A 27519-nucleotide genomic window follows, 5' to 3' on the forward strand; every position below is an offset into this window, starting at 1 on the left:
ATGCAAGGGTCTTTCTTTTTTGCCTTTGAACTCCTCTAATACTAGGTTCAGTCTTCTACTAGATTTTAGGTTTGTTGAGAAGTGCTTAGTCATTTTTCTTGTTCCCACAGTGCCCGGAACCCAGTAACTATCTAACCTACTGTTGATGGATGAGTAATAATTTGACTAAAACATCTGGTTGTGTTCACAGAAAAGCCAAGCATGTCTCGTGAAGCAACACCATTGTCCTTTGGTTGAAGGCAAAGTCCCTCTTCAGCTACATGTGTTTGTGGCTGTACATGAGGAGGCCTCTCTGCATATGGGGCTTAAGTACATATGAAAATAGAAAGGAGATACCTTTGTTCTTGCCATTGGTAAAGCTTGTCTTCCATACCAGCATCCTTGCCTTGCCATGTCTTTTTCACTTTTTGTTAAGTGCCACATGTATCTCTCTTCCTTAGGCACTTCTTATTTCTGGACCTCTTTATTCTGACTGTACTCATCCTGTCCTTCCTCAGGCTGTTTTCCCTGTTCAGTGTCAGTATATTATATAGTAGCTCTGCTATTCTAATATCCTTTAGTACACCTTTATGTGTCCTGTTTCTACTCTTGGTAATAAAGATTCTTACAATAATGCATGTCACTGAAACACATTTTCCTATTAATGAAGGGCTTGCCATCATGTATATTTATAGCAGTGAAAGAATGCAGAGTAAGATCTAAAAGTGGGATAAGATTTTGCAGATATTGACTGAAATAATAAATGATCCACTTTTTAAAAGATGCTAATAATGCTTGGACAGAATAATTTAAAATAGCCTATCCACCAGAGTTCAAAAATTAAAGCTGGAATGAAAGTTAAAAGACCCCTTTCCCTAACCTATAGACAACTGAATTATCAAAGGGGAAATATTTGAAAACCAGTGTTTGTATTCATGAATAATGGCTGGCTGAGTTAGATCTGCACATCAGAAGGTTAATGCCAAGACAGTAATAAGAAAAGACACAGTCCAGAGCAGATATGTGCTTAGATATCCGAGTCTTCTCAGGGGGATACAGCCACATGTGGGTTTGGCTCTCTGCCTCACTCATCTCACTGTTCTGTAGGTCCCTCTGTAGTGCTCTGGTTTTCCTCTATAGCCAGAGGGAGTGAGGATGCTGAGTACATAGAAGTGGAATGGGAAAGCTAACCTGTGAAGCCCTCAATGTACTTCCTGGCTCTCACCTGAGGTCTCAGCTATACTGTTGAAGATGTTGTGTCAGAGGATGGCTTGTCTCACCTGTTGTGGGAAGAGAGCTTGCTGGTGCAACACCAGCAGCATATTTCCTCCTTTCACTTCTTTTGGATTGACCCAGAGAAAAAAGGCATAAACAATAAGACTGTAAATTTGGACATAGTGTGAAACAGCCAATTAATTTTGATGTGTTTATTTAAAGATTAACAGAAGGCATCCAGAGGAAGTTAGAAGAATCCCTTATTCAGCCAATAAACATTCATCGAGCCCTGAGTGCTTGATAACAATGCTTTTGTACATGTGGAGTTTTCTTTGTAGCAAAACAAAGATTATCTTTTTGGGTCAAATATTATTTGCTTTGGTCACTTAGAATGGAAATGTAGTCAGAGGTATATTTCATGTTTGGAAGATCCCTTAAGTAGACTTATGCAATGCAGTTAGGTCATATTTTAGTGACTTTTGTCTGTACTGTTGGGCTGGTCTGAGTGCTTCAGTACAGCAGACCTCTTCCACCTAATGACCTGTATCTGACTACACCGCACTGTGATCTAAGAAAAAAGATCACCCAGACTACCAGACAGATGTTTAAAGTGAGGTCTACACGACATGATGTGTCTTTTAGATAGTAAGTCGCTTGATTGTAATGAATGACTTTCACAGCTGTTCATTCAGCTTCTGCATAGCTCTGGGTCAAGGTTCTTAAAGATCCTGGTGAGGTTGAGAAATCTGACTTTGAACTATGTGAAATCTTTCGGTGCTTAAAGTTTACTAGGTATGCAGTGTCTATTTGAAACAAATTTTTAAAGAAATAAAAATATGAGGTGGGATGGAAAAATAGTACCCTGAAGCTCAGGCTAAGAGTGCATGTCTCTGATGTTCCATGATGGCCTATACTCAAGTTTTCTGGCCTGTTTTCCAAGCCAGAACCCACACTTAACCCTATTATATAATTCAACATCACTGACCAGAGAGATGGTGAATATTTCAGGAGATGAAAAAAAAAATCAGTGCTTTAGATTCAGTTACAATGGTATATATACACCTTTATTCCCACCCCTCAGGAGGCTGAAGAACCGAGGATCATTTGAGCTTATGAGTTTGAGTCCAGCCTGGGCAGCAAAGCAAACAAAGCCAAAGAGTAACCAAAAAGCAAAAGTCAAAAACAAATAGGCAAACCAACAGAAACATCAGTTGTTTAACAACTTCCGGATGGAGATGTGACAGTGTTACGTTGGCAGCTGGAGGGCTCTAAAGAGGTTGGTTACCTGGCTACCCAGCGGGCGATTGTGAAAGCACTAATGTCTGCACAACTCATAACCAACTCCAGCCTCCGGTGGTGCGCTCCTCTTACCCTCCAAGTGGGGGCTATTGCATTATTTACCTCATCACATTGCTCAGAGATAATGTGTGGATGAACTTGGTTGATGACGTACCCACTTATGTACTATGCTCTTAACGATCACCGCCACGGTCACGCAGCATTTCTAGGCAGTACAGTAACATAATAGCCATTCTATGTTTATTCGTTTGCAAACACTTGGTTCTTCCCTCTTTCCCAGATCTCAACTAAGTTGCTGTGGGGACAGTAGGAGTCAAGGGTGAATAACTTATTTGGGGTTTGGAGGCAGTGACAGAGCTGCTTGAGGAATCCTGGTAGGAAGCAAGCTTTGCTTCCGGGATGGTCCTACAGGTAATCAGATGCTAAACGAAAACCAGCCGCTTCTAGACTGTGCTTATTGCCTCCAGCCCTCCACCCTGGGTCCACCTACAAGTCTGGTGTCCTGAAAACGTTAGGCTGGGGACTTGGAGCATTCTGATGGCCAGGTAGTAGAAGGAGCATTGTACCAGGAAAAGCAGGACTGGTTGCTAGCTCCGGTTTTTGGCGCAGCTCAGGCGTGGGACCACTGCACCTTGCTTAGCTGTGGGTGGAGAGGATCTCTTCCAGGCTGAGACTCTGCGTGGGACCCTTCTGTTATATTGAGAATTGGGGATCCCAGTACTCTCCAAGTCCCTCACTGGGACAGCAGTGGTGGAGTTTCCGGCGGGGTGTCTGCGATGTGTGCGTGTGGAGGGAAGGGGTGGGATCTTTTCTTACTCAGTTCCCCACTGCCTGCTTTTCATACTTTTCCTCCAGCTCTTCTTCTTCTCTTCCAGGGCTCCCCGTGGCCGCCAGGGGTCCCCGCAGACGTCACTTTCCGCAGACGGGGTTTGCCAGAGTTAAAGGGATTTGTGACTTTCACTGTAAATAAAAGCCCTCTAATGAAGGCGTCACAGCTGGTAGGGGCAGCAAAGACAAGGGCTCTAGAATTAATTTTCCGAAGTGCAACATTCAAAGTTTGTGTGTCCAAGCAGCCCCAAAGGGCTTAGCGTAGCCCGGTAGGGGCAAAAGAAACACAGAGGTCGGATGGGGTCTAGGGAGCCTTCCCCAAAGATGAAGCTGCACCTATTTCTAGAATGGACACACAGCCACTTCTCCTGGGGCACGGGCCGCTCCTTAGGGTTCTAGCTCTTTTCCCCAACCCCTGATCTCGGGGACCAGTCACGTCAAACCGTCCCCCGCAGCAGACCCTAGCCTGCAGCGTGGCCCCCGCAGAGCGATAGGCTTCGGCCAGGGCGCCCCGCTCCGACGGGGCGCTGGGACGCACTGCAGAGGGGAAGCGGGTGGGCGCAGCCAGGCGCGACCCCGGCCCGCAGCCACCGCGCGGCGGGATCGCGGGCCCGCCCGCCGCCGCTCCCCGCCCCCCGGGTCCCTGGAGGCTCCGCGGCTGGCAGAGCGGGAGGTGGAGCCGAGCCCGCGGCCGCCGCGCCGGAGGGAAAGTTCGGCGGCGGCGGAGCAGCGGGAGCCAGGCCGGGCAGGCAGCCCGAGGGCGCCTCGGGGTGAGTCGGGTCCCTTCGTGCGCTGGCTTCGTGGAGCGCCGCGCGGGGGCGTCGGTGCAGCTCGCCCATCCGCGCGCCCCAGCTCGCGACCTCGGGGTGGCTCGTCCGCGGGAGGACCGCGCCGCGCCCGGCCTCGCTCTGTAGCCACCGGCCGCGGCTGAGGGCTCGGCTCGGCTCGGCCCGGCTCGGGGAGGGGAGGGGAGGGGGCTGCGCGTCCCCGGGGCTGGGAGTGGCTCGGCCCGGGGAGGGCGCCGCGCCTTCAGGTGGCCGCGCGATAGCGCGGAGGCGCCAGTGAGGGTCCCGGGCCACCACGCGCCGGGGTCAGTGGGATCTGTCTGCGTCGGTCGGGCGCGGAGATGTTTAATGACTTTCCCGAAAACCGACTCGAAAGTAGCCGTTACACGTGTCCACGCGACTACCTTGCTGTTGTTGTTGTATCATTTTTGCTGTGATGGAGAGGGTGGCTGGTGGACAGCGTGCACTCCTGCCTCGGACCAGGGTCACCGTGACTGGGTCTGAGGGTCGCGGCGACCCGAGGTGCCCCGGGGAAGTGTTTCTCGCGGTGGGTGGAGGAGGCCGTCCCAGGGTATGGTCTCGGGTTGGGGTGGGGGAGGCGGGAGGAGGAGGAGGAGGAAATCAGTACAAAGCGAAGGCAAAGTTGTTTGTTTCCGAGATACTTCCTGCACCTGCGATGCTGTCAGTGATTTTTGAAGTTATCTTTTCATTGTGAGCAGAGGAAGAATGGTGGGAGAGGAAAAGATGCACCGTAGACGCCAAAACAGTGATCCTCTGGAAACGCTGATAAATGAAATGCTAATGAATCATAGAGTGGTTATGTTTTGCAGAGTCTAGTTTTATTCTGATTTCAGAGCCTTGACACAGTTTTCATTTAAATGTCATTGGATGCATTTCGGTAATAAAGACAACTGTCATTTTACTTTAAAAAATAAAACTAGAAATGTAAATTTAATTCTACAGGATTTCGTTAATATTGTTCACGCGAGAAAGTCACAATTATGGTATTACTTGCAACAGTGAACATTAATAAGTCCCGTGTGATACTGTCATTTGCTAATTGGAAAGAGAAGCATCTTTCAAACTTGGAAAGTCAGAGAATGTCTTATACCGTACGTGTAAAAAGTGACTTGAATCTTCCATTGGGCTCCAGGGGAATCTCAATACCAGGAAAACGAGTGATGGGTCAGCTCCATTGTGGAAAGTCAGTAAATATTTAATAATTAGTCTGCATTGGATTGCTGCACTATATATACTCCAAATGATACAATATGGAAATACTTCAATTCTGATCATCTTTGGGTTTCAAATCACTCATACCTATTTGTAAATTGTATTAATCAGGTTTGAAGCGAAACTTCTAATCATTTGGATCTATCTAAATGCCAATATGATTCCCCACTTAATAGAAATGTTGGGCAGAATGAAAAATATTTTGGAACCTATCCTTGGTACCCAGAGCACAGTTTACCCTTCCTAATGTCTCTTGTCTGTCTTCACTTTTAGGAATCCATGATTCTGGCATATGTCAACATGTTAAAAACCTGTGATAGTTTCTTTTATGCAGCCTTACTTTTCAACTATCCATCCACCCATCTTTGTTAAAGAAGCTCAGGTGCTGCCCTGTATGGGTGTTTGAAATGAGGAGCTGACATTTTTGGGGGGAGGTAGTCGGCAATACTCCATTGGTAAGAATTCCTCATCAGATCATATGAAAATGAATTGGGCTTTCCTATCTTTATGTTGTTTTAGTTCTGTTCTCAATGTGATATTATCACACTGTTGGGCTGCTCATCTCTCTTGCTTGTCTGTATCTCCATGTCTAGCTTGGTGCCTGGGTTGGAGCAAGGGCTTAATGAATGTGAGTTGATTTGAAATTCAGAATGTAATGAAGATATCCTGCAGGTCACATCCTTCCTTTTATATTCTTGATGAAAGCATCTTGGGGTTGTAAAATATAGACCTACTATATATTAGGGCTCATAGAGGGAGCAGCAAGCAAAGCTCAGGTGGACTTTATTACATATTGATTTTGCCCTCGTGATGAAGCAGTCTTATAAAATGTGTGAAGCCAGGTTGGAGCAGTAGCTTCACCACTAGGGGCCTCTTCTGCATAGCGGATCACCCTGGGCTGTCATTTAGCACCATTCCTCTGCCCTCTGAAGTAGTAGAGGCATTTAACTTCCTGGGTACTCCACATGGAATACCGTATGAGAAAAAGGCAACCTTGTGTGAAAATCATTACCAAAGACTCGCAAATAAATGAAAGTGGTCTTAAATGATGGATTCAGTACGGTTTTTGAATAATATTAAAGGTTTAAAGGAGATTTAAGAGTTGGGCTTTTTACTTTTATATCCTAATATTCAGATACATGATTTCTTAAAACTTAAAAACGAATCTAATATATACATTTTGATCTAGTAATTTTAAAGTTTTTCTTTGTGTGTGTGTCTTTGATGGAGCTTATTTTCATCTTTTGATGTTTAAAATTGCCTCATCTCAGTGGGTGTTTGCAGCAACAACAGCAAGGTGAATTATTTCTCAAGGGATTTTGTCTCGCCAGTTGAAGCTCCTGGTGTCTTTTCCTTTTTTAATAAAGGGGCAGCCCATTAAATTCCACCATTAAAAGTGTTTTGTCATATTTCAAGACGTATAATTGAAAGGCGCCTTTCTTCTGTGTGAGTTTTGGGAAAGCCCTCTCATTTCTAGTTTGAATGAAGTTAGTCAGCTCTGAAAATATTCACTGACAACTTAAAAGTGTTTTTATTTATTTGTTTTTATTTGCCAGATATAATTTGCTATGTGGTAGAAAGAGTACAGATAATGTACTCTTTAACTCTTTAATGTACTCTTTAACAAACACTATAACTCACAATATTGCCATATTGTTTGCCATTGAGTAAGAGAACATTGTATTTTCAGGTTTCCTGTGAAATTTAATTATAGTGACAAACTAAACACCTTCAATCTATAAAGGAAAGTTAACTACAATGACAGAAAAGTTCAGCACATTGTGGGCCTGAAACCTTTCTAGGGGTTTCTTAACCTTATTTAATAGCAAAATGTCTCTGAATTCAGAAAATTATCAGACATCCAATTCTCATTTTTTATATGGTGGAATTTTCAACAAGACAATCTGTTTTTTGATGTTATTCTGTCAAGGTCTAGGTCAGTCCTCGTTAGAGAAAGGGTAATAGGAATGACTTCTGTGTGAAAATGTAGGTAGTTTTTATCACTTTTCTCTGATTAGGGTGAATTTTTTGAATTGCTTTTAAGATTCTGTGCATGTCATAGTTATGCAGATCCTGTTTGTAAGAACTAATAGTTTTCTAGAACCGGAAGAGATTTGTTATTACTTCCAAATCCCCAACTAGAGAAGGGGATGACACTTTCCTGACTCCTTCCTCTGCCCGTACTGAAGGTAAACCTAAGCCAAAATGATAGATATAGTGCTTTATGCAGAACATGATGATTTCCCTTGGGTGAGAACCCCGAGCAGACCAAGATTATAGATGCTTGAGGTGGGAGAAAATGAATGGGTCTTTATACCTGGGAGTCATTTTTAGAAACCTGCATTTGGGAGTGCCACCTGAATAGGAATGACAACTGTTTGCTAGAATTTTCCACGAAATGTTTTAAACCTATCACTTAGTGAAACATTCCCTTGCTGCGCAGATAATTTTTGTCGTTGTTTTTAGGCAGTGCAAAACATAACATTTGGTTTATCCTGGGGTTACATCCGCTGCTTCGTTTTATTTTCACACACAAAGGACATTTGAATTGAGTGAGGAAAAGGGAAGCAGGAAACCGGGAGGAGGTGGATGTGAATGTCTATTTATACTGAACTTTGAGGCCAGCCTTTTTGCATTCCCAAGGCACATGGGCACCGAGGGCAGCCTCCTATTAGGAATTCATGGGTGATTTTTGTGAATACCTTCTAATCTGCTTTTAAAATGGTGGTCTTTGGATTAGGTCCTAGGTGTCCTCCAAAGTGACTTTCTACTTTTGTCTCCCATGGGTTAGATACTTGTTAAAGTTAATGTATTTGTTAAATAATTTATGTAAACAGCATTGCCGCTCGTCTGTGAGGTGTCTTTGTGCAAGTTAGCACTGGGCAACCCTTCTGTGGTTGGATGTCCTATGCCAGGGGTCAAACTGGGTAAACAGACAGTGGACTGGACTCTCGCCTGCTCGTCTCATCTCCCTGCTGGGCTCTTGTGTGCTACATTCTCTGTAGCCGTGTGTGATGCTGTTATCTGTAAAAGTGGTTAGAAAAGTCTCCAGCACATAGTAACACACACACACACTCACACACACGCACATGCACACTCATATAAAATTGCTGGTGGTTATTATTATTGACTGAGTTGCTTTCAGGGTAGACCGTTCTAGTAATCACGATAATATCAATCAGAGCATCCAGTGAATCGGATGCTTCTAACAGTGTTTGTAAGGGCAAGTAGTTCATCCAGGGTCTCTCATTGTACTACCCCTGCACCTCTTCCCTTCCCATGATAAAAGTGGCTCCATTGATGGAGCCCTTAACTACATAGCAGTGCGTGCCAGGTGTGGGATAGGAGCTCTTCATTTAATCAGCACAGGCCCCTTAGGTGGGGTGCACTGTTATTATCTGCGTTTCAACCTTAGACAGAATGCACCATCATTGTCTGTGTTTTATAGACACATGGACCAGTGTTTACAAGGTAACTTTCGTGTCCAAGTTCAGCTGGTTAGTGGTGGAGCTGGGCCTTACTTAGTCTGTCTCTGCTGGGCTCCAGCTCATAAATAACCTCTTTGCTCTTTTTTTCCAGCGTAAACTCATTGAACTGGCAGCTGGAAAAATGTCTTAGAGTTCTGAGGGTTAACTAAACATGGAAATATTGATTTTTCCTTAAATTATTATATTCATATTTTTTCTAGGCATGATAGAGCAAGATAACAAATGCATTTTCATCAGCGAGTCCGCCGCAGCACATTTTATTTGTGGGTTTGTGTATGAAGTTTTGTCTAGTAGCTCAAAATATAATGGAGAACAATATCTGTGTACAACCTTTAATTTCTTATCAAGGCACTTTGCAGGCATATTATAAACAGAGCATTTAAATATTATCTAGTGTGTGGGTTGCAGAATGTTAAGGTGTGAAGGCTGGAGCCAGCCATTTGTGGATCGACTGGACAAGCATTGCTTCTGCACTTGTTATATGAAAGCACTTGCTCCGGACTCCAGGGAATAAAGATGGGAGGCTGGTTCAGGGAAGGGGGAAGTGTTTGAGACTTCCGATCTGGACAGTCCTGGGCTTGTGTCCTGGCTGCATCACTTACTAGCTGAAGGGGCCTGGTCCCCTTACTGAATATCTATGAGACTTAGTTTCCTTGTGTGAAAAATGGGAATAGTAACATATGATATTCTTGGTGCAAGAAATAAATGATATGTACAGGTAATGCACCAAGCCACTTGTAGGTGGCAAGAACTAAGCAATAGTGATTCTCTTCCTTTTTTTCTCCTTTTCTGTCTCTCTTCTCACCCTCTCTCTTCTCTCCTCTCTTACTCCAGCACTTAGGGAGCTAGGTGAGGGGGTGGAGGTATAAGGGTATCTTGAATCCAAGATAGAGTGTGGTGATTGGTGCCATGAAAATGTTATGTTCACATTCTTCTCGTGACTCTGGGACAGAACTGGCAGAGGCACTGGTGATCTGTGAGTCAGCTCAGGGTTCCTGTTGCACTTGGTTGTTAGCTGAGTGGGCCAGGAAAAGCTGAACCCAGCAGACAAGAGCAGCTCAGAGCCCAGAGTCATTCGTTGCCCATGGTGTGGAATAAAGTTTGGATCCGAGAGGTGAAGGGGAAGCAGTTTGAGGATCAATTAAGAACTCAGGTTTTATGGAATTTGGAATAAGTCAGAAACGAAGTTTTACGTAGGCCAAGCAGAGAGGGTGTGGGGTGTTGGGGACCAGCAAGGCAGGCTCCGAGCAGCTTGTCCCTGAAGGATGACAGTGTCTGTCAGAGGCTCTGACTTGCAGCCCTGGGTTGGATGGGGTCTGTGAGGAGCTCACAGGAGAGCTGCAGCCCTTCTGCACCCCCAGGTTGGTGCATTGCCTGTGAGGCACTTCTAACTCCCAGGGTGCTGACTGCAAAGTTTTCTGAGGGCAGTGCCTCCTCTGCCAGCAAGTAGCTAAGTCGAAATTATTAGTTGGCTGCCAGTTCCCACTTGAGATTTCAAGGAGTAGCTGGTGTCACTGGAGAAATGAATCCTCTACCTTTTTTTCAATTCAGGGACTTGGTTAAATACACCCAAGTCTGTTTCACTGCTCGGCAAGGAGCCAGATCCCTGGCGGGCCTCTGGGTTGGGTCCTGCTGGCATAACCTGTATAGTGGGCTGTGTTGTGAAAGCAGGGTGGGCTTTCCCAAGATGTTCCTGGTGGTTTTATGATACTGAGCCACCTTGTGTGGAGTGCAGGGTAGGTGCTGTGTGTGGTAGGGAGGGAATGTGGGTTTTACAAAATCATTACAGTTTGAGAACATCTACCTCAGCCGAGAGCAGGAGGCCTTGAGTCATTATTTATTATGTGATGGCACATAGGCATAAACCAGCCCTTCTGTGTGTAAGCAAACAGAATCTTCCCAGGTGCAGGAGAAGCTAGATCCAGGGCTTCTAACAAATGCAAAAAATTTAAAAACAGTATCAAATTGGAGAACAGTTTGTTTAGAGTAAGTCACCGCAATTTTCAAAGGCCCATTGTTTAGAAATCATAGTGTATTAAAGTGAAATCAACAAACAAGCTCTAAAAAGGTCACAGAAGGAGAACTTTACAGGAGATGAAATTCTGAGCTGTGAGAAGATTCATATAATGAAAGCATGTGAGTGTCCTGCTAAGTGGGGAATCCCTGGCCTGGATGAGGAAGAAGCAGCCCTGGGAGCTGGAGTCAGTTCACAAGAGATCAAAACTCTGCTCTACCTGTGTGATCTTGGGAAAGTTCCTTAATTCTTTATATTCCTGTTTATCAGCTAAAAAACAGGGATAATCATCTTTATCGTATTGAGTCGTGTGCTGGTTGAGATAATGTATGTAAACTGTGCAGCACATGGTAAATAATTAACACAAAATAAGAATTGTCTCTTTGGAGGAGAATTTGGAAGACTAGAAGAATGTTGTGTTTCCCCTGGGCCCTGAATCTCCTAGTTGCACTCTTGGATAGTTTTTCATGTATCTTAAGCTGGTATAATGAAATAAGTCTTTGGACCCCCACTCTGCACCTGCCACTATGATGAGGTGCTTGGGTGTGGAGATGAATCCAAGAAAACCACCCTGGGTATCCTTACGTAGCTTAAAGCTTTAGACTGAGGGTTGTGAGACAGTTACTGGACTTTGGTACTGAACAACGAGTTCCTGGTGTCCTTTGGCTACTTTAATTAATTGTTCGAAAGATAATAGCCTTCCTTTCCTTATTTGACTTCCACTTACGTACAAGTGGATAGGAAATAGGTACTTCATGGACTTCCATGGACATAAGTAACTCAGAATGCCTGTGTAAATAGAAATTAGATTTGAGTTCATTTGTGGCTATATAAGAGGCAGCCAAGGGAAAAGACTTGTGCCTTTTGGGTGACATTTTTTGGGAAGTATCTGTGACCTCCCTGCCCCCACTTCTGTCAAGAGCATGCCAGGAGCTTCCTTTTGGCTTTTCACTAAACTCATGGCCTGAAGATCCCTGAGCCTGGGTAACAGGACAGAATTGAAGAATTTGTAGGATGGTTGGTTGCCAGAGCAGGAAACTAGGTTGGTGGAGAAACGATTCTAGAGCTACTCACTCTGTGGACATGGACAAGTTCTTAATCCATAAGGTAGGAATTTAATCATTGAGATGCAGATGCTGTTTAAATATAAAGCAATGAAATTTGTGGCCTGTGAATCGATTTATTAGTCTGAATGGTGGCTGAAGCCCAAATCTGAGCAGAAAACCAGTTACTCTGTTGGATTAAGAAAGCAGGTTGGATGTCTGGGGTCTTAGGTTGTCTCAAAAGCAGTTTCTTTTTGTAAACAACATATTATTCACTTGAATAATTAAAAATCATGAGGTTTTTGTCCATTAATATCCTTGGGTGTACAGGGGAATTTAGCCAGCTTCACTGGAATTAGCTTTTTGCTGTCTTTCCAGAACCCTTGTGGACCAGGGCGTGAGCCCCTCTTAGTGTGAATGTCAGAGGCTGCGGAGGATAAGGCTGTAGGCCCTTTATGCAGAACTGTGTCTTCATGGTTAGTGTCTGGTGGGAGTGGGGGAGGGGAGCAGGAACTACACAGGCTTTTTGATTTCTGTTCCACTCAAGACCGTGATCTCACAAACCAATTGTAGAAATTTCTTGCGCGCTGGTATTAGGGCCACAGTGTTTTCTCTGTCCTCTCAAAATGAGGGATTTTATTGGTGGCCCAGGGGTGACCTGTGCACGTTTACATTTTTCACCAGGGTTGGGCAGGTGGGAGGTGGATGTGGGTCCTTTGTAAAGTTGATTGCCCCAAAGCATGAGGAGATATTCCTTTGACCTGTGGAGCTAACCTGGACTGGGTGAAGGTACACAGGAGGCACCAGTTTCTTTAAACTCCTTTCTCTGGTCTTCATCAGGATTGTTGGCTTATTCTTAGCGCGAATGCCATGCCAATGTGAAATGGCCAGGGATGGCTGTTGCTCTTTATCACTGTGGAGCAAAGTTGGGGAATGAGTAGAGAAGCTTTAAATAAAGTCGATCATGCTCATTCAATTAATTTATCTGAATTAGAAATCTGTGGGATAGCCAAATTGTGCATTTAGAAGAGTTACTTTGTTCCTGGAGGAATTGTAGACTTCACTTAATAGTCTAATCCAGTGGTGGCAAACCTATGGCACTCAAACTGCAGAGGGCTGTTTTTGTCACTGAAAGCTCTAAAGGGTTCGCCATCATCACTTGTTGGAGTTAGAAGTAATGAAAGGACCACCAGTTAGCAAGATTATATCAATGGAAATAATAACATTTCTGAGATCATTAGTCTAATGTTAGTATTTTGCAGAAATAATAACTCATGTAAGGTGATCTGGACTATTCTTATATTTTGCAGGGAAGATGAAGAGGCCCAGTGACACAAAGTGACTTATCTATGATGACCCACCTGCTTAGTGGAGTGATATTGTCAGAAATGGGATTCAGTTGCTTTGTTCCCATCATCTGCTCTTGATGGGCTATGAGACGTCATTAGGTACAGGGTGTGATGAATAGGTAATTTTAGCTGCCCCTACAAGATGCCAGCCACACAGCTGCTTGCTCTCAAGTTGTTCAGAATCTAGGTAGGAACTCCTACTGTGTGCCTGGCCTTGTGCTTGTTGCTAGAGTTATGCAGATGAAGAAAGGGGATTCTGACCTCAGCAGATCACAGGGGAGCAAAATACTCCAAAGAAGGGAATACACCATGCATGCTACAGAGTAGCAATATGTAAAACATCTTTCCTGGGGTTTAAAAGCGCTGAGTGCCTACTTCAAGGACCTGAAGATTATCGTTTGTTTCCTGTTGATTTTACTTATCAGAAATCAAAATAAATTGATTCTAAATGATCTTAGCTTCTGTGTACGTCCAGCTAGTGGATTAAAATTTGAAATCCTTTGTTCTGTGCATTTTAAATCCACGTTCTTTCTGGAAACTCTTTGGCAAGAATAGTTCCTAGGAGTTTGAGGACATAAACTGAAAATGGGATTGTATATACCCAAAGAGAAATAAATGTGTTAATGTGTATCACTGCACCTAACTCAGGAGTTGAATTAATTGATTTTTCAATTAAAATAAATCTTATTTTTCTGGTAATGTAGAAATGATTGAAGGTTAAGAAAAAACCTATGTGTTAAATATTATGTATTTAAAGCACTTTTGGGGTAGAATTTATTTAATACATACAAAAATACTTGGGGAACTGAGGTCCAGAGAGATAGATCAGATGACTGTGCTAGACAGAACTAGTGTTTGCACATATGTCTGTTTGCCTGTAAATCTACTGCTCTTAAAGCCGCTGTGATAACTTCCATGTACCAGGAAAAACTTGGTGAACAGCACTTGAGTTGCTTTATATCATCATTGGAATAATCTATGAAGTCCTGAGAATAGGGACAAAAGTTTACATGATATTTTGATGCTTTCAAAGACTATAGCAAGTATAGCACAGTGTGTAGCATGGTAGGTTCTAGATGCGTATGTGTAGAATGAACAAATCCAGCAATTCCATAGTCAACGGGTAGGATGAATCTGTTTCTGAATGGGAAAATCACATGCAAGGATTCCTGTATTTTAATGTAAAGCTGACAGTGGGTAAAATAAAAGGAAAAACCATCCTTAGAAATCTTTCACTCTTATTTGTAGTTTATTAGCATACCTGTTTTAAACTATATCCCTGCATAATGTGCATTTTCTTAAAAGCTACCTATAAACAAAGTATGTATTCATAATCTTGTGGTAGGGTGGATTTAATAGAGTCAGGAAGCCTTCCAACCCATTATGTGACCTTGAAGGTAATAAAAAAGAGGGCTAATTATCTATCTGAAACAGTTATAAGAGCAAAATGTTGAACGTCTTAACTTTCTGGGATTTGACATCAGCAAAAGTGGCTTAGAAGACTCAGCTTTGAACAACAGCAAGGACAATCTATTTGAATCAAGTTATTTTTTAATTAAATCTATGGTGTGAGTGTACCTATAGTCTACAGAGCCAGAAGACAGGATTAAATAATGTATTGAGTTTTTGTGGGTGAAGTGGTGATTTTAAAGTACGTGGCTGGCATTCACAGTTGGAGCCTCTGAAATTTTACATTTAATGATTATACCTTTCCCATAGCCATCTGTCTTTCTCTTTAATAAGTGATGCTCCTTATCAGGCCTGATTTGTGTACATTGATTGCACCATCATACTTGTTAAATATTAAAACATTTTCCCTCTGCGTGAAGCCTAATTAGGCCAAGTGTTCAGGGTAAGCCTGGCATTATCACTAGGACTAATAGCCTGGGCTTTACCTCCATCATACCTCAGCTTCCTGTATTATGTGCCTTTTTTCCTTCTTCCCTACCAGAGCATCATTGTACCAAATACAAATTTTTGATGAAAGATTCTGTACTATTGGGACAATAAGAGGTCTCATGCTACAAAGAGTTTGAAACTTTTTGAACATGTGTGGAGAAATTTATCATCTTTATTTGCATTTTTCATGGATTAGGCTTTTGAAGATATATTGGTTATTTGATGACATTAATTTTATTAAAGTAAGCCATCTTCATATAGCTTTAAAGGTTGAAAGTACAAATTTGCAATGATATTTGCAAGAAGAGAAAACCAATCAGTAAGTATTTGCATTTTATGCATGTTTCTGATCAAAAGAATGTTTTCAGAAATCAAACCACTAGTACCTGAAAGAATATGCAGTGGTCTATTGCTTACTTTTTTTTTTGACTTTGATGCTTTCTTTGAAGTCTATTTCAAAAATTTATTTGTACCGTTGGTTTAGTAGTCAGCATTATATCAATACAGGGCCAAGAATAAGATTGTGAATTACTTTAGTTAGTATCTTTGATAAGTTATTCCACTTCATTTTGAGATCATCAGTGTAAAGAATGTTGCCCTTTTTTTAGGTATTCACAGAACTTTCTCATTTACTTTTTAAATTTCTGAGAAAAATCTTCAGTATGCTGTGTGCATGCACATACATACAGGTACACACATGTCCAAGTAGTCTGAGGCGGATTAGCATGAACCAGGTAAGGAATAGGCTTAGTTCATTCCTTATTATTTGCTGAGAGAAAAGCTTTTAAGCCGTAAATTTCATGTAATGTATGGTTATCAGGCTAATAGGTTTTCCCCACTCAGTGGTCCTAGTAGCTCACATTGGTATTTTTGAAAGTGCCTTTATCCCTTCACAATTGCAAATAGCAACAGCATCGCTTTCTATTTATAAATTATGGAAATCAGTATGTGTATCTCACCAAAATGAGAATTCTTTTAAGCTGTTTTTGAATGTGGTCAAATCAAAATGAGATTTGGCTGTGAATTAAAATATGGATATGAAGATCAAAGAATGGAAGGGAACTTACAGATCATCCAGTGCACTTTTCTGCTTCACACAAGGAGACACTGGTGCTCAGGGAGGCAGTGTGGCTTGCCCAAGCTCTCATAGGCGTTTGTCACACTTCCCGTGCTCCTGCACTTGGCTCCGTAACAGTGGAGATCATTGAGGATGTAGGAACCATTGTCCACTCCCTAGGCCCTTCATGTAACCAGGTTGGAAAGGCTTTGAAGGCAGGATTGAAGGCAGCTGAAGATGGGGCCCATATAATCTACCTGGGATTACAGAAACATTTACATCTTATATTTTAATTGGCATATTGCTGGAAGTAAGAGCTCAGTGACGAAGAATCCTAGTGCAGCCTTTGAGAGTTGTAGAATTCAGTAATGAGTCAGACAGGGAAGCCAACAGCTGCCTGGGGAGGATTGGAGGGAGGGCTTGCTGCACTTGGGCCACACCGGGTCTCAGCTAGAGAGTCACACTTCAGACGTCTACAGTCTTGCTTTTTTTGGCCTGCAAGGGCAATTATCAGGCCCTGAGTAATTCACCTAACCAAGATGCCCCACGGTTGAAGAGGACCCAGAAGGTTAACTTGCCTGACAAATATCTGTCAAGTTTATGCAATATGGTAGTTAAGCATATGGTGGATGTCTAACCTATTTGGCTTAGACCAGCTGCCATTTACTACCTATGGAACTTGGGTAAATTACTTTACCACCCTGAGCTCAGTTGTTTTGTCTGTGAAATGAGAACAATTCTAATCATTATTCTGCTCACTGTGTATCAGATGCTTTAGGGCTATTAATTCACTTAATACTCCTAGCAATACTATAAGGTGGTACTACCATTATCCTTACTTTACAATGAGGAAACTGAGCCCAAAGAGGTTTAATGTTTTGTCCAAGGTAACATATTCAAGGTTGAGCCAGGATTTGGATCTGGACATCTGTTATTCTTTAACACTTGCCTATGTTGTCTCCTTGTAGGATTAAGGTCATCATGAGAATCAGATGGTATAAGCATACTGAAATACTGTATTAGCTTTCATTGTTAACTACAATGAAGCTTATGTTGCCTTAATAGCAGAAACAATACGATCCATATGACCAGTACTTTCTTTTTCCCATAGACAAGTTCCAAAGAAGCTAGATCAGAATCAGAAGTTTGCCTTGGCAGTTTTGAAAGTACTGTACAATGTATCGTGAAGACAATCCCATGTCCTTGTCACCCACAGGGCCATAATAGAGCCACAGGTGAGCCTACTGGCAGATCAGCTCCCTGAATCTTTTGGTCTAGACTTCTTTTCTACTCTGAGGGCTCCTTCCTTTTCCTACTGATGAGGTACCAAGGATCCACTCTGAAATTTTTTCCTCTAACCTCTCTTTCTAGATGGTCAGCATGTTAGATTTGTTGAGGGCATTAATTGCCTAGTCACAAAGCCAGCCACTACTCCAGAAGTCCCCAAGAACAGCAGCCCGATTCTTTCAGGAAAGCCTTTGACCTACTTCTAAGTCGGTTTTGACCAGCTTCCTCCTTGAGTTCATAGCTTAATTCTCAAAGCATCATCACATTTCCAAAGTGTTACGCATGGGGTTTAGATTTATCTTGTGTCTGTTCTTTTCTTTCCTTTTAAATTCATAAGTTATGAATACATATTTATATGTGTTACATGTATATACATTATAACTTAAAATAATAAAATGAGTAATTATCCATAATAATCCAGGACATTCCCTTTGAAGCCCATACATGTACTTCTGGTCATATTTCCGTCTTTCTTTCGTCTCCAACACAGCAAGGGTAACTGCTCTTAGAACACTGTTAACCGTTTGTTTGCTTTTCTTTAGAGTTTTTACCACAGATTTATGTTGTGAAGTTGTGTATTGTTTTTGAGATAGCCTGTTGAATTGGAAAATTTGACTAACGCCTCAAGATGCACTAGAGAGCAGTTATGCAAAACTTACTTTGTTTCAAGAAAGACTGAAATGGCTATTTTTCAGGGGAAAGAGCAGAACATCTGCTTCACAGTTCTCGAAAATCCTCCTCGCTCTGAGAGTATAAAAGATATCAGTATGGGATTTGTGTGAAGATGCTTTGACTGTGTTGGCAGGCAACCTTCTTCCTGAGGACGCTGGCTGGGGCAGGGGGCTCCCCTCAACTTGGCCTGCAGGGAGGCCTCCTGGACCTCAGCCCCATGTCCCTGGGAGCCCTGGGCTGGTGCCTGTGAAATATTCTTGTGATGAAGGTGGGATGGTGGTGTATGTGGCTGGGATAGGGCTTCCCCTGCCAAGTGTGTTGGTGGATTTGTGCATGTGGTTTGGTGTGATTCCTATGGGCCAGATATGGTCCGGTGAGAGTGGAGAGCCAGCCTGGAGTAATTTTATCTCCCCAAGAGGCACAGCCTGCAGGGAGCAGGGGAGTGAATTTCAGGGGCTGGTGGGGGAGGGGTGCAAACAGAGGTCTTGATTGTGTCACCCACGTTACAGGGATTTTGGAGCTACCAAAGACCCCGCAAAACAGGTGAGGGAGAGAATCTTGGTTTGAATATATGCTGGTCCACAAAATGTGCAGACTTTTGCACCAGTGAGGATCGCTTTCCTGCACCTAAATGAAAGAATAATAGTAACACATAATAGAAATGTATGCTGTCCTATATAGAATAAGCTAGTAAGTAGGCAATCCAGAAATGGAGTGGTTTTGGTTATCAGGAGCAAGACTCCTGCTTCACTTCTCTCAAATCCTGTGATCATGGTCCTCCCAGGGAGCTGCAAAAGCTCCAGCCATTACATTATGTTCTGGGAAAAGAGGAAAGGAAAAGCAGAGGATGGGACTGCCTCTTGCTCTTTAAGGACACTTTTAGGATACCCACCCAACATTTTTGCTTTTATCTTATTGGCCAGAGCCTAGTCACATGGTCATACTTAGTTCCAAGAGAGAAGCTAGGAAATATAAACTTAATAGTGAACAGTAGTGGGCCCAGCTGAAAATTGGGGTCCTTTGGTAAAGAGAAGGGGGACAACAGATACTGGGAGGCGAGCAGCCTCTGCCATTTGGGAATTATACAGCCCGCTAGATATTTTTTCCTTACTTAGCAAAGGGAAAACACACCCCCTGAATATTTCAAATATTTCAATTGATAAGGTCTTTATTATACATAACTACTATGGCATTTTAATCCCTAAAAATTAGTAATCATTCTTTAAAAATCACCTAGTAATACCCAGACTTTGTTTACACTTTCCTCACTCATCTGTCTTTGTTGGAATTGTGATTCATAGCAGGGACACATATCACATTCGATTGTTCAGTCTCTAAAATCTCTTCATTTATAAGTGTTGTGTGCTAATTTTTTAGCTTCTGAAATTTTTTATCAACTTTACTTCTATCTAGAGATTTAATTAGACTGTTTCATTTTTCTTTTTTTCAGATGAAAATAATTCGTAGTTTGTATGAGTAGCCTTTTGCCTGAATCAGCTCAGTGTCTTTGTCCATTTTTAGTGATGCTGAGATGGACAGTGGCCCAGCCTCTAGACGTTTTATTTTTGTATATCCTTAAAACATTTTTATTGTCATAAAATTTACATAAAAGCTATCATCTTAACCACTTTAAGTGTACAGTTCAGTGGCATTAAATATACTTATACTATGGTGCAACTATTCTCCCATATCAGACTTTGCTTCTGTGAGGTATACACTTTCAAGGTATATTATCTAGAAGTTCTTACAGTGAAGATCTGCTGGAAATAAACTCTTCTAGTTTTGTTTATCAGAGAGTGGCTTTATTTTATTCTCATTTTTGGAAGATGGTTTCATTAGATGTGGAGCTCTAAGTTGGAAGTCATTAACTTTCTGTACTTCAAAAGTCCTATGCTACTCATTTTTTTTTTTTTTTTGGTACCGGGGATCGAACTCGAGACCTTGCGCTTTCGAGACAGGCGCCGGAACCACTGAGCTAAATCCCCGGCCCCTGCCACTCATTTTTGAGAAGTTTTAACCCTAGCTGTTATTCCCTGTAGAAATAAGCCTTTTTCCTCTAGCTGCTCTAAATATATTTCTTGTCCCTACCTTTGGTCCCTCCTTTTTGATGTTTTTTGATGTGATGAGTGAGGGTCTTTCTTTTAACTGATTCTGTTTAGAATTTTGTGGGCTTCCTGGCAAAAGATAATTATCTATCATCAATCCTGAAAAAGTCTCAGCTTTTTTTTCTTGAAGGTAAACTTTTGTCCCACTCTTCCAATTCCAGTAAGATGCACTGTAGATTTTCTCTTTATCCTTTAATTTATTTCGTATTTTTTACACCCCCATGCTGTTTGCTGGGTATTTCTTTAACTCTATTTCCTGTTTTACAGATTCTCTTTGTGATCAGGCCCAACACGATATTTAGACCATCTGTTAAGTTTCTAATTTCAATTTATAGACTTGATGTGCATAAGAACTTTTCATTGGCTTTTTGAAAAGTAGTACCATGTTTTGATGACTTCTTTTGGGGGCCTAATCACTTTTTATGTCAAGCACATGTAACAAAACCCTGTGGAAAGCGATGTTTTAACATTAGGATTTCAGAAATAGACATAGTTACGCATGTACTCAACATAATCATTTCCAGTGAGACTATCCTGTAGATGCTTTTTCTGTGAAGGACCAGAGGTAGTGAATATTTTAGGCTTTGTGGCCCATACAATGTATGACATAACAACCCAGGTCTGTGTCATCATAGCTAAACAGAAGCCATAGACAATATGTACATAAATGAACACAGCTGTATTCTAATAAAGTTTTATTTATAAAAGTAGTCATTTCTAGTTCGTGAATCCTGACATGAAAATTTGAATTCAGCTCCATATTTGAATAAATCAAAACATTTGCTTTGTAAACATGGCAAGCAGGAGAGAGGAAGATATAGCTCTTGGACAGCTTTTTAACCTTTCTGCACACATCCAGTTCCTTTTTTTTTTTTGTATTAAATTCTTTTATTGGTACATTGTAGGTATACAACACAATTACATTTCTCATTGGGAATTGTACCTTTACATAATGTATCTTGGTTCTTACTTTTTCCCCATTCCTAGCCCTCCCTTCACGCCCTCCACCCTTCCCTATCTACAAAGACTTTATTTCCATTTCTCATCATTTTTCCTTCCTTTTTCATTTCTCTGGTCACATTGTGACTCAGCCAAGGAGGCTCTCACCAGAGAGTGACCAGATGAGACCACCTGATTGTAGACTTTAAGCTAAATACACCTCTATTTTTTACATACTATACTGCCAGCCTTGGGTATTTTATCACAACAACAGAAAATGCATTGTTACCTTCCAATGTCTTTCAAAATAAAATCTTTGACCAGAAATACTGGGGCCACAGAGGGTTAATTTCAGCTCATGGCTATTTGAGGGAAGCCTTGTAGTTAGGCATTCTCAAGGGAACCCTTTTTCACATTATGCCCAAAGCCAAAGCTGAGATAGGCAAGTATCTCTACTTTCTTTTTTGGGAGTCATCTTTTTCTAGTTTACTTTCTTGGTGGGCTTTTGCATTTTGGGATTCCCCGTTCTATACATGAGATTCCCTTTGGTACCTTCTGGCCATAGTTATGCCACAACATTGTCTCCTCTCTTCTCTATGTTGCTCAGTAAAATTGATTTCCAGACCACCAGATCCTAAGGGCAAACTTAATGTTTCTTACTTCTTTGGATATCATCATTTCAGGGCTCTGGAGATCACAACTATGCATTCAGATGTGCATTTATAGTATACATACATATTCAGTATATCCACATGCCCAACATAAGTATATAGTCTATGTGCTTAATCTTTTCTAAAGTTCAGTAACTCAGTGTTTTGTATAGATGTTCTTCATCTCTGAGGTCTACTGTATTACTGGTAATGGGGGTCTTGCTGTATTTTTTTCTTCTTCAAATATTTCTGTGACCTCTCAGATATTCTTGAGAGTAAACACTAATAGAAAAGAAAAGAGTATTTCCTAATTCTTCTTCTTTCTTCGTATTATAAGAAAAACTTTAGAAAGGTTAAATTTGTCAGAGTTTGCTTGAGAAAAGTATTATTCATGAGTTGGGCAGCACCCTGAACTAGCAGAGAGCTCCACCCAGCAATGTGGGCAGGTTTTGTTTATAGACAGAGGAAGGACATGACATTCAGGAACACCTTGGTTGGTTACAGTCCAGCCTTTGCCTTCCTTGTGTGTTGTCTCATCAGTTGGCAGCTGGTAACTGGCTGAAGCTTACTTAGCTATTTGTTACAAGAATTATTCTTCAGTTAGGTTGTACTTTATTTATATACTAAGATAAGTTTCTGTGAATTACATAGTGATTCAAAGTATGGAAGCAAGTGTAGGCCACTTTCATCCAGTTTAACAATTGGTACAAAGTATGGACTTCAGCTAGTGGTGCAGAGGCTGCTACTTTGGCATTTTTCATGTCTGATTCAGAAGCCTTGATACAGAATTCAGAGTGAGCTGAGGAGCAGTCCTTCAGGTTGCTGTAGTTTAAGGACCTGGCTCTAGCCTGGATCTTTACCTTCCCCTGGATGTGGACATGCAGAGTCTCGTAGTGGTGGTAGGTGGAGAGCTTGCCCTCGCTCCCTGGTGTGCTATGTTGCTGGTTGGGTGTACTTTTAAAAGTATGTATACAGTATATATGTTTGTATGCTTTTGTGCTGAGGGTTGGACTCAGGGCCTTACCCCTGAGCTATATCCTGAGTTCTTTGCTTAAATTTTGAGACAGGGTCTCACTAAGTTACCAGTTACCCAGGGTGGGCTTGAACTTTCAGTCCTCTACCTTAGCCTCACAGAGTGCTGGGATGACAGGTGCACACCCCCACACCACCTTAAGTACACGTCTTAGAGATATCCAGCCCTCTCGTGTGGTTTGGATGTGTACCTCTGGGTTCGAGCATGCATTCTGCTATGGTTGAGAGGAGGCTGGAGATTATCTGTTCCTTACTTTTCTATTCTACGGTGGGTGGCAGAGAATTTCTCCCTGGTTAATTCCAGAAGCAATAAAATTAAAAAAGAAAAGGTCATTAATGACAACAAGTAAAGCTTAGTGTTTGCTTACAGGAGCTGAAGTCAAGTGTAGAATTTTCACTTTGTCTAGTCTTGCTTGCAAAAGGTCAGAGTGCATGTAAGTACATTTTGGCCACATGGAAAGGCATGCATAATTTGGTGTGGGTGATCCTCTGTCAGCAGAAGGACAGAGAGTGCTCAGCACGCAGAGTGCATTGTGCATCCCCTTTGTTACCTTTTGATTAAAATTCAGCCTTAGGAACTGTAGCGGAGTTTAGTGATAATCCATATTGGCATGATACTTCATGTGTCACACAGCTGCTGGCTTCTAACTCAGGAAGAGACAATGGGGTTTGATTTGGTAGTTATCCTGGACAGGGAATTGATTTATTCTTACTAATGGAAAGTGTAGGGTTTTGAAGTGGGAAATAATGGAATCTGTTTTATGCTTAAATAGAATTTCACATTGGCGATTGGTAAAGCATGGGCCTTGGATGTGATCTTGTAATGCTAACGTTCCACAAGGAGCACATTCCAGATGGAGAAGAGAGCTTGATGAAACCATGTGCTTAGGGTATATGGATAGGATTTTATTATTACTTAAGTGACCGGTAATGGGAAAACATCTCATGAAGACATGGCTGCTTTTTATTCTAATTTTATTATTGGGAAAGACTTAATATCAAGTGAAAGATCAATTATTGAATGAGTTTTCATATTCAGAATATGAGTCAGAAATGTGTTTTCATATTCTTACTTTCTAGAGATGGTCCTTGGGCACTAATTTCAGCACAGGCTTTATAGCAACTAATAAAAGAAGATTACTACCATAGAAATGTTTTTGACTTTAAGTTGATGTATTTTGTTATAGAAATACTGTTAAAAACTCTTTACTCTCTGTCCATTAAAAAATTAAAATTAGTGTTTTTTGAGTGCAGTTTTTTTTGTTAGTTAATAGCCATGAAAGATAGCAGGAGGAATACAATTAATCATTATACTAGTTCATTTGAAACCATGTCATTTTTAGCACACCAATTTCTAGAAAAAGTGGAGAACTGGTTCAAGCTAGATTGATTCAGACTGCACTGTTAGCTTATATTGTTTTCTTGTCTTAACTCTGAAGATTTAGAATTGGTGCTGAGAAAGCATTTGGCAAATGACACGTTCTCAGAAATGGTCTGGTTTTGTGGCTACTCTCTGGACATTATGGAGTCCGAACCTCTAGTGCCACGCATAATTGAAATGCCAAAGTAGAGCTGCCTGTAGTCTGACAACGTGGCTATTACTTGATTCAACATTTAAGTTTATTTTCTAAATTATTAACCATGGCATCAGTTTAAGAGTTCTTAATATAAATTATGAAGGATGCATAAAAATAAATATCTGTTGTCTTTATCAAGAATTAACACCTAAGCAGGAGTTTTTACAAAAAATTATGTAGAATATTCCACGCATATCAGAGAACTTTCCACTTTCACCATTTTGAAGTATGCATTTGAGTGGTATGAAGTACATTCACGAAACGTCGTGAAACCATTCCCGTCATCCATCTGCAGGGTACTCTCAGAAGCCTATTTTTATGGCTGGTAATTCTGAGGTGCTGTGTTCAGCCCAGCCTGATGAAGTTTCCTTATGAGCATCACACATGAGCTTCTCAGGTCTTGAAGTTATAAGATGGTTTGTCAGAGGCTGGGGAGAGCAGCGGAGAGGGTGGGCTGTGGGAAGATTGATCAGTGGGTCCTGAGTCCGAGGTAGAAGCAGGACGTTCTGGGATGCCAATGCACAGCACAGTGGACCCTCTGCTCGTGAACTCAATTCTCTCCACGATTCTGGTCGCAAACTGAACTGGATGAGAACTGAGTCAGATTTCCCCATAAGATCAACATGGAACCTAAGCACTGACTTTGATTTGGTACATTGCAAAAAGCTAAATGAAAGGATTTTGAAAGTTTTCACCATCAAGGCATGATCAATGTTTAAGAAGGTAGATATGTTTAATCTGACTTAAACATTATACAATGCATACATATACAGAAGCATCATGTTACCCCATTAATATGTATAATTACATTTTTTAGCTATAAAGTAAATTTAACTTAAAAGTTAATAAACATTGGTTTTGTATTCCCTAAGACTTCATGGAGCTTCCTATTCCTCCTCCTCAGGTGCTTACATCAAGACAGGGGCAATGGAGCTGGTTTCAGCCTGCCAGGTGGCTGTGCATTTGGGCTTGGTGGAGAAGCTCTGGCTAGTGGCAGTTGCAGTCTGGTTTGCGAGATGGTTGGAATGACACAATACAAGAGAATTATTTCAGTGTCACTGACCGGTAAATACCAGCAATTTATGAAAGAACACCTGCTCTAGGATGATCAGGAACCATTTTGCTCATGAGGACAGGAGTCCAGGCTGCTTTGTTTTGCTGGATGGACCTGGGAGGTCTTCCAGGTAGATGCCACATCTGTGGCTTTGCATCCAAGGACAGACAGCACTCAGCTGACAGTGATGACCTACTTGTTCCTTCCTGTGGGTTCACCTACACATTTAAGGTTTTTGCTTATCTTTGAGTACATTTCTTAAGTTCATTCAGAGTAGCAGGCTGGTTAAACATTATAATTCCAACCTTAGCATATACATAATACAAATTTAACAAAGCAGAACATTTTCAGTCACCTTGCATAAGCAGGTATCTTTACTAGACAATTGATTGGAAGTTATTCAGTTCTATTAGAGGCTGCAATTTCAAGCTCCTCCTTAGCTAGCCTGGGACTGTTCTGGGAGCCAGGTGTCCTACTTGCAGGAGTTGTTTTGTCTTGAACTTCACAGCCTTTGAGTGGTTCAGAGTATTCTGATTTAGGCCTGGTGACAGTGAGATCTAAAGAAGGGAGTATGAGAATGTTTTGTATGATTTGTGCTTTGCATTTCTCAGGAATGAGCTTTCTGCTTTTCTATTGTGATGCAGATGAAAGTTGTGACTGTAGCAGAGAGATCTCTCAACATCCTTTGGACACTCTCAGCAAGACTGTGAAGGTTCACCTGGGAGGTCTCTAGGTTGGTAGACTCCACAATACTCCTTTGAGGTCTCCCACTCTGCACCAACATGGGCAGGAGGGCACAGCAGCATTCTGGCCCTTTTTATGTGCTCTTTCTTTGCGGAGAGCTGGCGGTGTTGGAAGAAATGAACAATGATGCTTCCTCATCCAAAGGTGATTCTTCCCTGAAAATTCGGTTGGGGCTGTTCAGCTATTCCTGACTGCTGGAGAGTGCCCTGGAGGAGGGAGCTCAGGAGCCTCTCCAGGCACCTGGGCATGTGGCTCTGGGTGGTCAAGGCAGAGGGCCAGGAAAGAGGAAGGACACTCTGATCATATTCATTGTATGTATTCCATATCTCTGCTGCCGGGAAGTGCAGGGGAGGAACAGTGCTAGATCAAAATGAAATTAAGTGTGTCTTGGAATTCCAGGCTTTCCCAGCTAGGAGTCTGTGTCTGATCTCTCTGGCACTTGAGCCTCTCTACAGCATTCCAAGTTGTCCAGTCTGTGCTTGAGTACTCCTGGGGATACCATACTCATTGCTTCCCCAAACAGGCCATTTGAATCTGGATGCTCCAACATGGAAGTGTTCCAGTTGGTTTCTATCACCTTCACCAATGACCTTAAATTGTGCCCCTTAGAAGAATAGAAACAATGCATGGGAAAGGGTTCCAGTTTGCATGTGGGCACCATCTGCCAGTGTGCATGCAATCCATGAAAACCAAGCAAGCAGAAAAACGAATGGCTATGCAGAGGTCAGAGTGAGTTTACTTGGCTTAATAGGTATTAATTTTCAAAAGGCTGTTAACTCTCCTTCCTAGTACTAGTGCTACATTTCAGTGCACTTAGTTGTATCTAATAGGTCAAATTCACTGTCTTCTATTGTTAGAGAAATACCCATGGAGTGGGTTGTGAAAAGAAATAAGAAGACATTCGTGTTAATTGCCTTTGAGGAGTCTTACCAGTTTTTATTAAAAAAGAGCAACAGTATAAACTTTTTTCTTGGTAAACATGTTTAGTGGTGTATTTGTAACCTATGGCTTCTTAGCAGTCAGGCTGCTTGCTTTGAAGGATGATGTTATGTTCATTCCCTCTCATTTCCCCTTGAATGCTAGCCCAAGCTGAAAGTGGGTGAATTAAGTCTAGGGAGTGAGGAAGAGGTAAGTTTTTTATCTACAGTGCAGTAATACATACCTAAAAATACTCCAGAATTTTTGGTAGAGATTGTAAGAAAGCATTAAAACTTGAGAAATGAATTAACAAGCCACCTTTTTATGCAGTAGCGATGTGTCTCTTCACTGA

The 27519-nt window shown here is 41.8% G+C and overlaps 1 protein-coding gene and 1 long non-coding RNA gene across 8 annotated transcripts in view; both read left to right on the plus strand.

Moving 5' to 3' along the window:
- Positions 1–3993: 3993 nt before the first annotated feature.
- The window catches only part of Csgalnact1 (chondroitin sulfate N-acetylgalactosaminyltransferase 1), a 316784-nt gene continuing 293258 nt past the window's right edge, over positions 3994–27519 (plus strand). For 5 of the 6 annotated variants that reach the window (XM_087216875.1, XM_087216876.1, XM_013073453.3 and 2 more), the window contains exon 1: positions 4018–4091. The gene's annotated coding sequence lies outside the window, so the exon portion shown is untranslated. Of the gene's footprint in view, positions 4092–27519 lie in introns of all 6 variants that reach the window. The other variant, XM_013073455.3, reaches the window with a different exon arrangement.
- The window catches only part of LOC147826901 (uncharacterized), a 56061-nt gene continuing 32860 nt past the window's right edge, over positions 4319–27519 (plus strand). The window contains exon 1 of one of the 2 annotated variants that reach the window (XR_015453395.1): positions 4319–26393. This is a non-coding gene — a long non-coding RNA (uncharacterized LOC147826901). The remainder of the gene's footprint in view (positions 26394–27519) is intronic. The other variant, XR_015453396.1, reaches the window with a different exon arrangement.

This window comes from Heterocephalus glaber, unplaced genomic scaffold (assembly GCF_053883595.1).
Source record: "Heterocephalus glaber isolate CG9 unplaced genomic scaffold, H.glaber_assembly_v1.0 deba00001460, whole genome shotgun sequence".
In the NCBI taxonomy this organism is placed as follows: domain Eukaryota; kingdom Metazoa; phylum Chordata; class Mammalia; order Rodentia; family Bathyergidae; genus Heterocephalus; species Heterocephalus glaber.